This window comes from Aegilops tauschii, chromosome 1, assembly GCF_002575655.3.
Source record: "Aegilops tauschii subsp. strangulata cultivar AL8/78 chromosome 1, Aet v6.0, whole genome shotgun sequence".
NCBI lineage: Eukaryota > Viridiplantae > Streptophyta > Magnoliopsida > Poales > Poaceae > Aegilops > Aegilops tauschii.
Window position 1 is genome coordinate 322,171,241 of NC_053035.3, and position 10,528 is coordinate 322,181,768.

At 44.7% G+C, this 10,528-nt stretch overlaps 1 long non-coding RNA gene across 1 annotated transcript; it reads right to left on the reverse strand.

Annotated features, from left to right (window-relative positions):
• Positions 1-8,534: 8,534 nt before the first annotated feature.
• Positions 8,535-9,406, reverse strand: LOC123496218 (uncharacterized). The gene is made up of 2 exons (XR_006668352.2): positions 8,885-9,406; positions 8,535-8,722 (listed from the first exon to the last, which is right to left on the reverse strand). It is a non-coding gene; the product is annotated as an uncharacterized lncRNA (long non-coding RNA).
• Positions 9,407-10,528: the final 1,122 nt, after the last annotated feature.

The following is a 10,528-nucleotide window of genomic DNA, read 5'->3' on the forward strand; positions in this document are numbered from 1 at the left end:
TGAGATGATCATGTTTTGTAACATTATCGGCAACTGGCAGGAGCCATATGGTTGTCACTTTATTGTATGAAATGCAATCGCCATGTAATTGCTTTACTTTATCACTAAGCGGGAGCGATAGTCGTAGAAGCAATAGTTGGCGAGACGACAACGATGCTTCGATGGAGATCAAGGTGTCAAGCCGGTGACGATGGTGATCATGACGGTGCTTTGGAGATGGAGATCAAAGGCACAAGATGATGATGGCCATATCATATCACTTATATTGATTGCATGTGATGTTTATCATTTATGCATCTTATTTTTCTTAGTACGGTGGTAGCATTATAAGATGATCTCTCACTAAATTTCAAGGTACAAGTGTTCTCCCTGAGTATGCACCTTTGCGACAGTTCGTCGTGCCGAGACACCACGTGATGATTGGGTGTGATAAGCTCTACGTTCACATACAACGGGTGCAAGCCAGTTTTGCACACGCAGAATACTCGGGTTAAACTTGACGAGCCTAGCATATGCAAATATGGCCTCAGAACACTGAGACCGAAAGGTCGAGCATGAATCATATAGTAGATATGATCAACATAGTGATGTTCACCATTGAAAACTACTCCATCTCACGTGATGATCGGACATGGTTTAGTTGATATGGATCACGTGATCACTTAGATGATTAGAGGGATGTCTATCTAAGTGGGAGTTCTTAAGTAATATGATTAATTGAACTTTAATTTATCATGAACTTAGTACCTGATAGTATTTTGCATGTCTATGTTGTTGTAGATAAATGGCCCGTGCTACTGTTCCATTGAATTTTAATGCGTTCCTAGAGAAAGCTAAGTTGAAAGATGATGGTAGAAACTACACGGACTGGGTCCGTAACTTGAGGATTATCCTCATTGCTGCACAGAAGAATTATGTCCTGGAAGCACCGCTAGGTGTACCACCCGCGCCAGCAACTGCAGACATTGTGAATGTCTGGCAGTCGCGTGTTGATGACTACTCGATAGTTCAGTGTGCCATGCTTTACGTCTTAGAACCGGGACTTCAACGATGTTTTGAACGTCATGGAGCATATGAGATGTTCCAGGAGTTGAGGTTAATATTTCAAGCAAATGCCCGGATTGAGATATATGAAGTCTCCAATAAGTTCTACAGCTGCAAAATGGAGGAGAATAGTTCTGTCAGTGAACATATACTCAGAATGTCTGGGTACCACAACCACTTGACTCAACTGGGAGTTAATCTTCCTGAACATAGTGTCATTGACAGAGTTCTTCAATCACTGCCACCAAGCTACAAAAGCTTCGTGATGAACTATAATATGCAAGGGATGGATAAGACAGTTCCCGAGCTCTTCGCAATGCTAAAGGCTGCGAAGGTAGAAATGAAAAAGGAGCATCAAGTGTTGATGGTCAACAAGACCACTAGTTTCAAGAAAAAGGGTAAAGGGAAGAAGGGGAATGATATGTCTCCAACGTATCTATAATTTTTGATTGTTCCATGCTATTATATATTCTGTTTTGGATGTTTAATGGACTTTATTATACACTTTTATATTATTTTTGGGACTAACCTATTAACCGGAGGCCAACCCAAATTGATGTTATTTGCCTATTTCAGTGTTTCGAAGGAAAGGAATATCAAATGGAGTCCAAACGGAATGAAACCTTCGGGAGAGTTATTTTTGGAACAAACGTGATCCAGAGGACTTGGAGTGGACGTCAAGAAATCACCGAGGAGACCACGAGGAAGGGGGCGCGCCTACCCCCTGGGCGCGCCCTCCACCCTCGTGGGCCCCTCGTAGCTCCACCGACCTACTTCTTCCTCCTATATATAACTACGTACCCCCAAACCATCAAACACGGAGCCAAAACCCTATTTCCACCGCCGCAACCTTCTGTACCCGTGAGATCCCATCTTGGGGCCTTTTCCGGCGCTCCGCCGGAGGGGGAATCGATCACGGAGGGCTTCTACATCAACACCATAGCCTCTCCGATGATGTGTGAGTAGTTTACCTCAGACCTTCGGGTCCATAGTTATTAGCTAGATGGCTTATTCTCTCTCTTTGGATCTCAATACAAAGTTCTCCTCGATTCTCTTGGAGATCTATTTGATGTAACTCTTCTTTTTGTGGTGTGTTTGTCGAGATCCGATGAATTGTGGGTTTATGATCAAGATTATCTATGAACAATATTTGAATTTCCTCTGGATTCTTTTATGTATGATTGGTTATCTTTGCAAGTCTCTTCGAATTATCAGTTTGGTTTGGCCTACTAGATTGATCTTTCTTGCAATGGGACAAGTGCTTAGCTTTGGGTTCAATCTTGCGGTGCTCGATCCCAGTGACAGTAGGGGAAACGACATGTATTGTATTGTTTCCATCGAGGATAAAAAGATGGGGTTTATATCATATTGCATGAGTTTATCCCTCTACATCATGTCATCTTGCTTAAAGCGTTACTCCGTTCTTATGAACTTAATACTCTAGATGCATGCTGGATAGCGTTCGATGTGTGGAGTAATAGTAGTAGATGCAGAATCGTTTTGGTCTACTTGTCGCGGACGTGATGCCTATATACATGATCATACCTAGATATTCTCATAACTATGCTCAATTCTATCAATTGCTCGACAGTAATTCATTTACCCACCGTAATACTTATGCTATCTTGAGAGAAGCCACTAGTGAAACCTATGGCCCCGGGTCTATTTTCCATCATATTAATCTCCCAACAACTAGCTATTTCTATCGCCGTTTATTTTGCTTTCTTTACTTTTAGTCTTTATCATAAAAATACCAAAAATATTATCTTATCATCTCTATCAGATCTCACTCTCGTAAGTGACCGTGAAGGGATTGACAACCCCTTTATCGCGTTGGTTGCGAGGTTCTTATTTGTTTGTGTAGGTGCGTGGGACTCGAGCGTGGTCTCCTACTGGATTGATACCTTGGTTCTCAAAAACTGAGGAAAATACTTATGCTACTTTACTACATCACCCTTTCCTCTTCAAGGGAAAACCAACGCAGTGCTCAAGAGGTAGCAGGGAACTTCAAGAAGAATGGCAAGCAAGTTGCTGCTCAAGTGAAGAAACCCAAGTCTGGACCTAAGCCTGAGACTGAGTGCTTCTACTGCAAAGGGACTGGTCACTGGAAGCGGAACTGCCCCAAGTATTTGGCGGATAAGAAGGATGGCAAAGTGAAAGGTATATTTGATATACATGTTGTTGATGTGTACCTTACTAATGCTCGCAGTAGTGCTTGGGTATTTGATACTAGTTCTGTTGCTCATATTTGCAACTCGAAACAGGGGCTACAGATTAAGCGAAGATTGGCTAAGGACGAGGTGACGATGCGCGTGGGAAATGGTTCCAAAGTCGATGTGATCGCCGTCGGCACGCTACCTCCACATCTACCTTCGGATTAGTTTTAGACCTGAATAATTGTTATTTGGTGCCAACGTTAAGCATGAACATTATATCTGGATCTTGTTTGATGCGAGACGTTTATTCATTTAAATCAAAGAATAATGGTTGTTCTATTTATATGAGTAATATCTTTTATGGTCATGCACCCTTGATGAGTGGTCCATTTTTATTGAATCTCGATAGTAGTGATACACATATTCATAGTGTTGAAGCCAAAAGATATAAGTTTAATAATGATAGTGCAACTTATTTGTGGCACTGCCGTTTAGGTCATATTTGTGTAAAGCGCATGAAGAAACTCCATGCTGATGGGATTTTGGAATCACTTGATTATGAATCACTTGATACTTGCGAACCATGCCTCATGGGCAAGATGACTAAGACCCCGTTCTCCGGAACAATGGAGCGAGCTACAGACTTGTTGGAAATAATACATACTGATGTATGCGGTCCGATGAGTGTTCAGGCTCGCGGCGGGTATCGTTATTTTCTGACCTTCACAGATGATTTGAGCAGATATGGGTATATCTACTTGATGAAACATAAGTCTGAAACATCTGAAAAGTTCAAAGAATTTTAGAGTGATGTGTAAAATCATCGTAACAAGAAAATAAAGTTTCTACGATCTGATCGTGGAGGTGAATATTTGAGTTACGAGTTTGGTCTTCATTTGAAACAATGCGGAATAGTTTCGCAACTCACGCCACCTGGAACACCACAGCATAATGGTGTGTCCGAACGTCATAACCGCACTTTATTAGATATGGTGCGATCTATGATGTCTCTTACTGATTTACCGCTATCGTTTTGGGGTTATGCTTTAGAGACGGTTGCATTCACGTCAAATAGGGCACCATCTAAATCCGTTGAGACAACACCATATGAATTGTGGTTTGGCAAGAACCCCAAATTGTTGTTTCATAAAGTTTGGGGCTGCGATGCTTATGTGAAAAAGCTTCAACCTGATAAGCTCGAACCCAAATCGGAGAAATGTGTCTTCATAGGATACCCAAAGGAAACTGTTGGGTACACCTTCTATCACAGATCCGAAGGTAAGATTTTCGTTGCTAAGAATGGATCCTTTCTAGAGAAGGAGTTTCTCTAGAAAGAAGTGAGTGGGAGGAAAGTAGAACTTGATGAGGTAATTGTACCTGCTCCCTCATTGGAAAGTAGTTCATCACAGAAATCAGTTCCAGTGATTCCTACACCAATTAGTGAGGAAGCTAATGATGATGATCATGAAGCTTCTCATCAAGTTACTACCAAACCTCGTAGGTTAACCAGAGTAAGATCCGCACCAGAGTGGTACGGCAATCCAGTTTTGGACGTCATGTTAGTTGACCATGACGAACCTACAAACTATGAGGAAGCGATGATGAGCCCAGATTCCGCGAAATGGCTTGAGGCCATGAAATCTGAGATTGGATCCATGTATGAGAACAAAGTGTGGACTTTGGTTGACTTGCCCAATGATCGGCAAGCCATAGAGAACAAATGGATCTTCAAGAAGAAGACTGACGCTGACGGTAATGTTACTGTCTACAAAGCTCGACTTGTTGCGAAAGGTTTTCGACAAGTTCAAGGAGTTGACTACGATGAGACTTTCTCACCCGTAGCGATGCTTAAGTCTGTCCGAATCATAATAGCAATTGCCGCATTTTATGATTATGAAATTTGGCAAATGGATGTCAAAACTGCATTCCTGTATGGATTTCTGGAAGAAGAGTTGTATATGATGCAACCAGAAGGTTTTGTCGATCCAAAGGGTGCTAACAAAGTGTGCAAGCTCCAGTGATCCATTTATGGACTGGTGCAAGCCTCTCGGAGTTGGAATAAACGTCTCGATAGTGTGATCAAAGCATATGGTTTTATACAGACGTTTGGAGAAGCCTGTATTTACAAGAAAGTGAGTGGGAGCTCTGTAGCATTTCTAATATTATATGTAGATGACATATTGCTGATTGGAAATGATATAGAATTTCTGTATAGCATAAAAGGATACTTGAATAAGAGTTTTTCTCGGTGAAGCTGCTTACATATTGGGCATCAAGATCTATAGAGATAGATCAAGACGCTTAATTGGACTTTCACAAAGCACATACCTTGATAAGATTTTGAAGAAGTTCAAAATGGATCAGTCATAGAAAGGGTTCTTGCCTGTATTACAAGGTGTGAAGTTGAGTGAGACTCAATGCCCGACCATTGCAGAAGATAGAGAGAAAATGAAAGTCATTCCCTATGCCTCAGCCATAGGTTCTATCATGTATGCAATGTTGTGTACCAGACCTGATGTGTGCCTTGCAATAAGTAAAGTGGGGAGGTACCAAAGTAATCCAGGAGTGGCTCACTTGACAGCGGTCAAGAACATCCTGAAATACCTGAAAAGGACTAAGGATATGTTTCTCGTTTATGGAGGTGACAACGAGCTCGTTGTAAATGGTTACGTCGATGCAAGCTTTGACACTGATCCGGATGACTCTAAGTCTCAAACCGGATACGTATTTATATTGAATGGTGGAGCTGTCAGTTGGTGCAGTTCCAAATAGAGCGTCATGGCGGGATCTACGTGTGAAGCGGAGTACATAGCTGCTTCGGAAGCAGCGAATGAAGGAGTCTGGATGAAGGAGTTCATATCCGATCTAGGTGTCATACCTAGTGCATCGGGTCCAATGAAAATCTTTTGTGACAATACTGGTGCAATTGCCTTGGCAAAGGAATCCAGATTTCACAAGAAGACCAAGCACATCAAGAGACGCTTCAATTCCATCTGTCATCAAGTGTCGGAAGGGGACATAGCGATTTGCAAGATACATACGGATCTAAATGTTGCAGACCCGTTGACTAAGCCTCTCTCACGAGCAAAACATGATCAACACCAAGACTCCATGGGTGTTAGAATCCTTACTATGTAATCTAGATTATTGACTCTAGTGCAAGTGGGAGACTGGAGGAAATGTGCCCTAGAGGCAATAATAAAGTTGTTATTTTCATTTCCTTATATCATGATAAATGTTTATTGTTCATGCTAGAATTGTATTAACCGGAAACTTAGTACATGTGTGAATACATAGACAAACAGAGTGTCCCTAGTATGCCTCTACTTGACTAGCTTGTTTATCAAAGATGGTTATGTTTCCTAGCCATAGACATGTGTTGTCATTTGATGAACGGGATCACATCATTAGAGAATGATTGATGGACAAGACCCATCCGTTAGCTTAGCACTATGATCGTTTAGTTTGTTGCTATTGCTTTCATCATGACTTATACATGTTCCTCTGACTATGAGATTATGCAACTCCCGAATACTGGAGGAACACTTAGTGTGCTATCAAACGTCACAATGTAACTGGGTGATTATAAAGATGCTCTACAGGTGTCTTTGATGGTGTTTGTTGAGTTGGCATAGATCGAGATTAGGATTTGTCACTCCGATTGTCGGAGAGGTATCTCTGGGCCCTCTCGGTAATGCACATCACAATAAGCCTTGCAAGCAATGTATCTAATGAGTTAGTTGTGGGATGATGCATTATGGAACAAGTAAAGAGACTCGCCGGTAACAAGATTTAACTAGGTATGGTGATACCGACGATCGAATCTCGAGCAAGTAACATACCGATGACAAAGGGAACAACATATGTTGTTGTGCGGTTTGACCGATAAAGATCTTTGTAGAATATGTAGGAGCCAATATGAACATCCAGGTTCCGCTATTGGTTATTGACCAGAGAGGTGTCTCGGTCATGTCTACATAGTTCTCGAACTCGTAGGGTCCGCACGCTTAACGTTCGATGACGATTGGTATTATGAGTTTATGTGATTTGATGTACCGAAGGTTGTTTGGAGTCCCGGATGTGATCACGGACATGACGAGGAGTCTCGAAATGGTCGAGACATAAAGATTGATATATTGGACCATGTTGTTCGGACACCGGAAGTGTTCCGGAGAGTTTCGGATAAAATTGGAGTGCCAAAAGGAGTTACCGGAACCCCAGGGAGAATTAATGGGCTTCTATGGGCCTTAGCAGGAAGAGAGGAAGGGCCAGGAGGGGCTGGCCGCCCCCCCTTGGGTTCGAATTGGACTAGGGGAAGGGGGCGGCGCCCCCCTTTCCTTCCCTCCCCCTCTTCCTTTCCTTCCTCCTCTCTCCCTCTTGGTGGATTCCTACTAGGACTTGGAGTCCTAGTAGGATTCCCCTATTGGGGCGCGCCCTACGGGCCAGCCAGCCCTTCCCTCCTCCCTCCTTTATATACGGGGGAGGGGGGCACCCCATAGACACACAAGTTGATCTTTAGCCGTGTGCGATGCCCCCTCCACAGTTTTACACCTCGGTCATATCGTCGTAGTGCTTAGGCGAAGCCCTGCGTGCTGACGGAACTCTCCCTCGGCCTCAGCTAGATCTAGAGTTCGAGGGACGTCACCGAGCTGAACGTGTGAAGATCGCAGAGGTGTCGTGCGTTCGGTACTTGATCGGTTGGATCGCGAAGACGTTCGACTACATCAACCGCGTTACTTAAAGCTTCCGCTTTCGGTCTACGAGGGTATGTGGACTCACTCTCCCCACTCGTTGCTATGCTTCTCCTAGATAGATCTTGCGTGATCGTAGGATTTTTTTTTGAAATACTACGTTCCCCAACAGGTACTACCGCTCGCGCGGCAGGAGCCAGGTGAGGCCCTGTTGCACAAGGCAATGAGCGGTAGAACAGCCGGAGCGGTACTACCGCGCGCCCTTGCGGTACTACCACAAGGCAGGGCTCATTTCTGGGCTGGGAAGGCACGGACTAATAAAATTACATCCGTGGCTACTTCCTCTGAGTTTCGGTCAGTGAAAAAATCCGGCACGGTACTACAGCTCAGAGGGAGCGGTACTACCACGTAGGGCGCGGAAGTAAAAAATTACTTCCGCCCGTACTTCCGCTCATGCCACAGTTCTGGGCCAGAGGCCACGGTACTACCGCACTCGCGGTACTACTGCTGCCATGGGCGGTGCTACCGTGGGCAGCTGCGGTACTACTGCTCCCTTGAGCAGTACTACCGCACGCCACAGAACAGTAGCACTAGGAAGCCTTCGTCTTCGCAATGACAAGGGAAACAACCGGTGCTCCAATGATGCAAGGAAAGGTGGTGCAAAGGAACAGATGTGTATGTGTTGATTCCACCCTAACCTTTCCGAAGCGGACCCCCTCTTAATAGTACGGCTTTCTACGACTCAACTCCACCGAAAAGAAACATAGATAAATCTCTTCTTCGATAGACTGCGAGGGGCACCGAATCGTCTTGTTCCTAGACATGAGATATCTGAAATGCTCAATGCACACGATTAGTCCGCAAATGCATTGTCATCAATCATCAAAACCACTTAGGGAGAAATATTCCCATATAGATGTTCAAATCATGCAAAAAAGGAAGTCATTAAGTACAGATGGAGAGAGGTTAGGGGAGATGGGCTTCATTACTCACCAAATCCGGTTGCGGTCATACATGGAGTCGCCGGATCCAGCGACGCCAGTGCACAGTGACCCGTCGTGGTGGGTGGCCTTTGTGGTGGAACCTTGCCGGAGCAGCTCGCCCCCCCCCAACACCCATCGCAGTGTACCCCTTGTCCGCCGGCATGATTCGGCGTCGCTCCTCACCGGCCTCGTGGTACAGCCATGCCACTGGTCCTGCCTGTGTTCTCCTATGGTAGGTGACATCTGCGGAAGCCGGATTCGCTGCCGGAGGTTGATGGAGAAGCCAGATCTACTAGAGGCGGTGGCCGGCGTGGAACTCACGAGAGAGAGGGGGAACATAGCTCGATGTGGGAAGGAAACAGCGGCGGGGGCTTGATATTTCTCTGTCATGGGGTCCATCTCGTATTGCATCTGTATAGGTCTCGTATCCTGAATCAGAGGTGGAAAAAGAAAGTTTGTGGGGTCCACCCGCACACATCTGGAAGCATTGATGGATGGTGGATTTTTCACCGGTACATACAGGCTCCGGTAAAAAAACTTATTCGACTCTGCGAGAGAGAGAGAGAGAGAGAGAGAGAGAGAACGGCCCGGACACTGAAGATTTTGTGCTGCGTAAACGTTGCAGCGTTTTTGTTCCTTTTCCTCTTTATTCTGTTGGAACAAAACGGGCCGTGCATCTTGCCCCACTACAGACCGCGTCATCCCACTATCGAGCTTGGTCAAGACTTCCAGCAAACATGCCAGTATACCGCATCCTCCTGCCCTATCTAAAAACAGACTATGAATAATCGCTAACGGAACCGAAGAAAAAATGGCTGGGCTGCCATGGCAATGATTTCGGGCGGGCCTAAAAATGTTGCCATGGCAGCCAAAAACATTGTTATGACAAACTTTATTTGGTTGCCTGCCGTGACAGGGTTGAACACGGCCGAGTGCCTTTGTCAGGATGTTCGCCTTTCGCTCGCCTGTTTTGATGAAACACGGCCACCGTGCCCTTCTCAACAAAGTTGTGGATGAAGTGGCAGCGCTTGTTGATGTGTTTGCTGCGGTCATGGAGCACTAGGTTCTTGCAGAGCGAGATGGTGGTTTTAACACAGTACAGATGCAAACGCTCATATAAACGCGTATACACTCACCCCTATGAATGCACACACGCACACCCTACCCCTATGAGAACCTCCGAGAGACTGAGCCAGCATATCATCTTGAGATTTTACGAAGTCACGGTAGGTGCCTCGTAGCCGACGGGAACGTCTTCTCCCATTGAATGCGCATCGCCGAAAATCCTGAAATAAATCTAGGATAATTGTGGACTTGTTGTCGATGAAGAGTGTCATCGGGGAGGCGTCTCGATTCAGCAAAACATCGAGAGATGAGCCAACCAGATACCCTGGCACGCCGCTGTGGCCGCCGCATTATACTACACCTCGCAACATCTAAGGTAATTTCCTCCCTAGGATATTTAGCTACCCAGTCATCATAAGAGGGGCCATTAACTTTTTCTTCATCATCAAATTCAACATCTTAATCACTTGAATCATAAAGTTTACCATGTCTAGTCCAATCATACTTAGCATTCAAAGAGTATTCAACAAATAAAATACTACCAGCAATTTTTTTCTTAATGTTAGACTTCATCAAAGTGTGCAGCAGT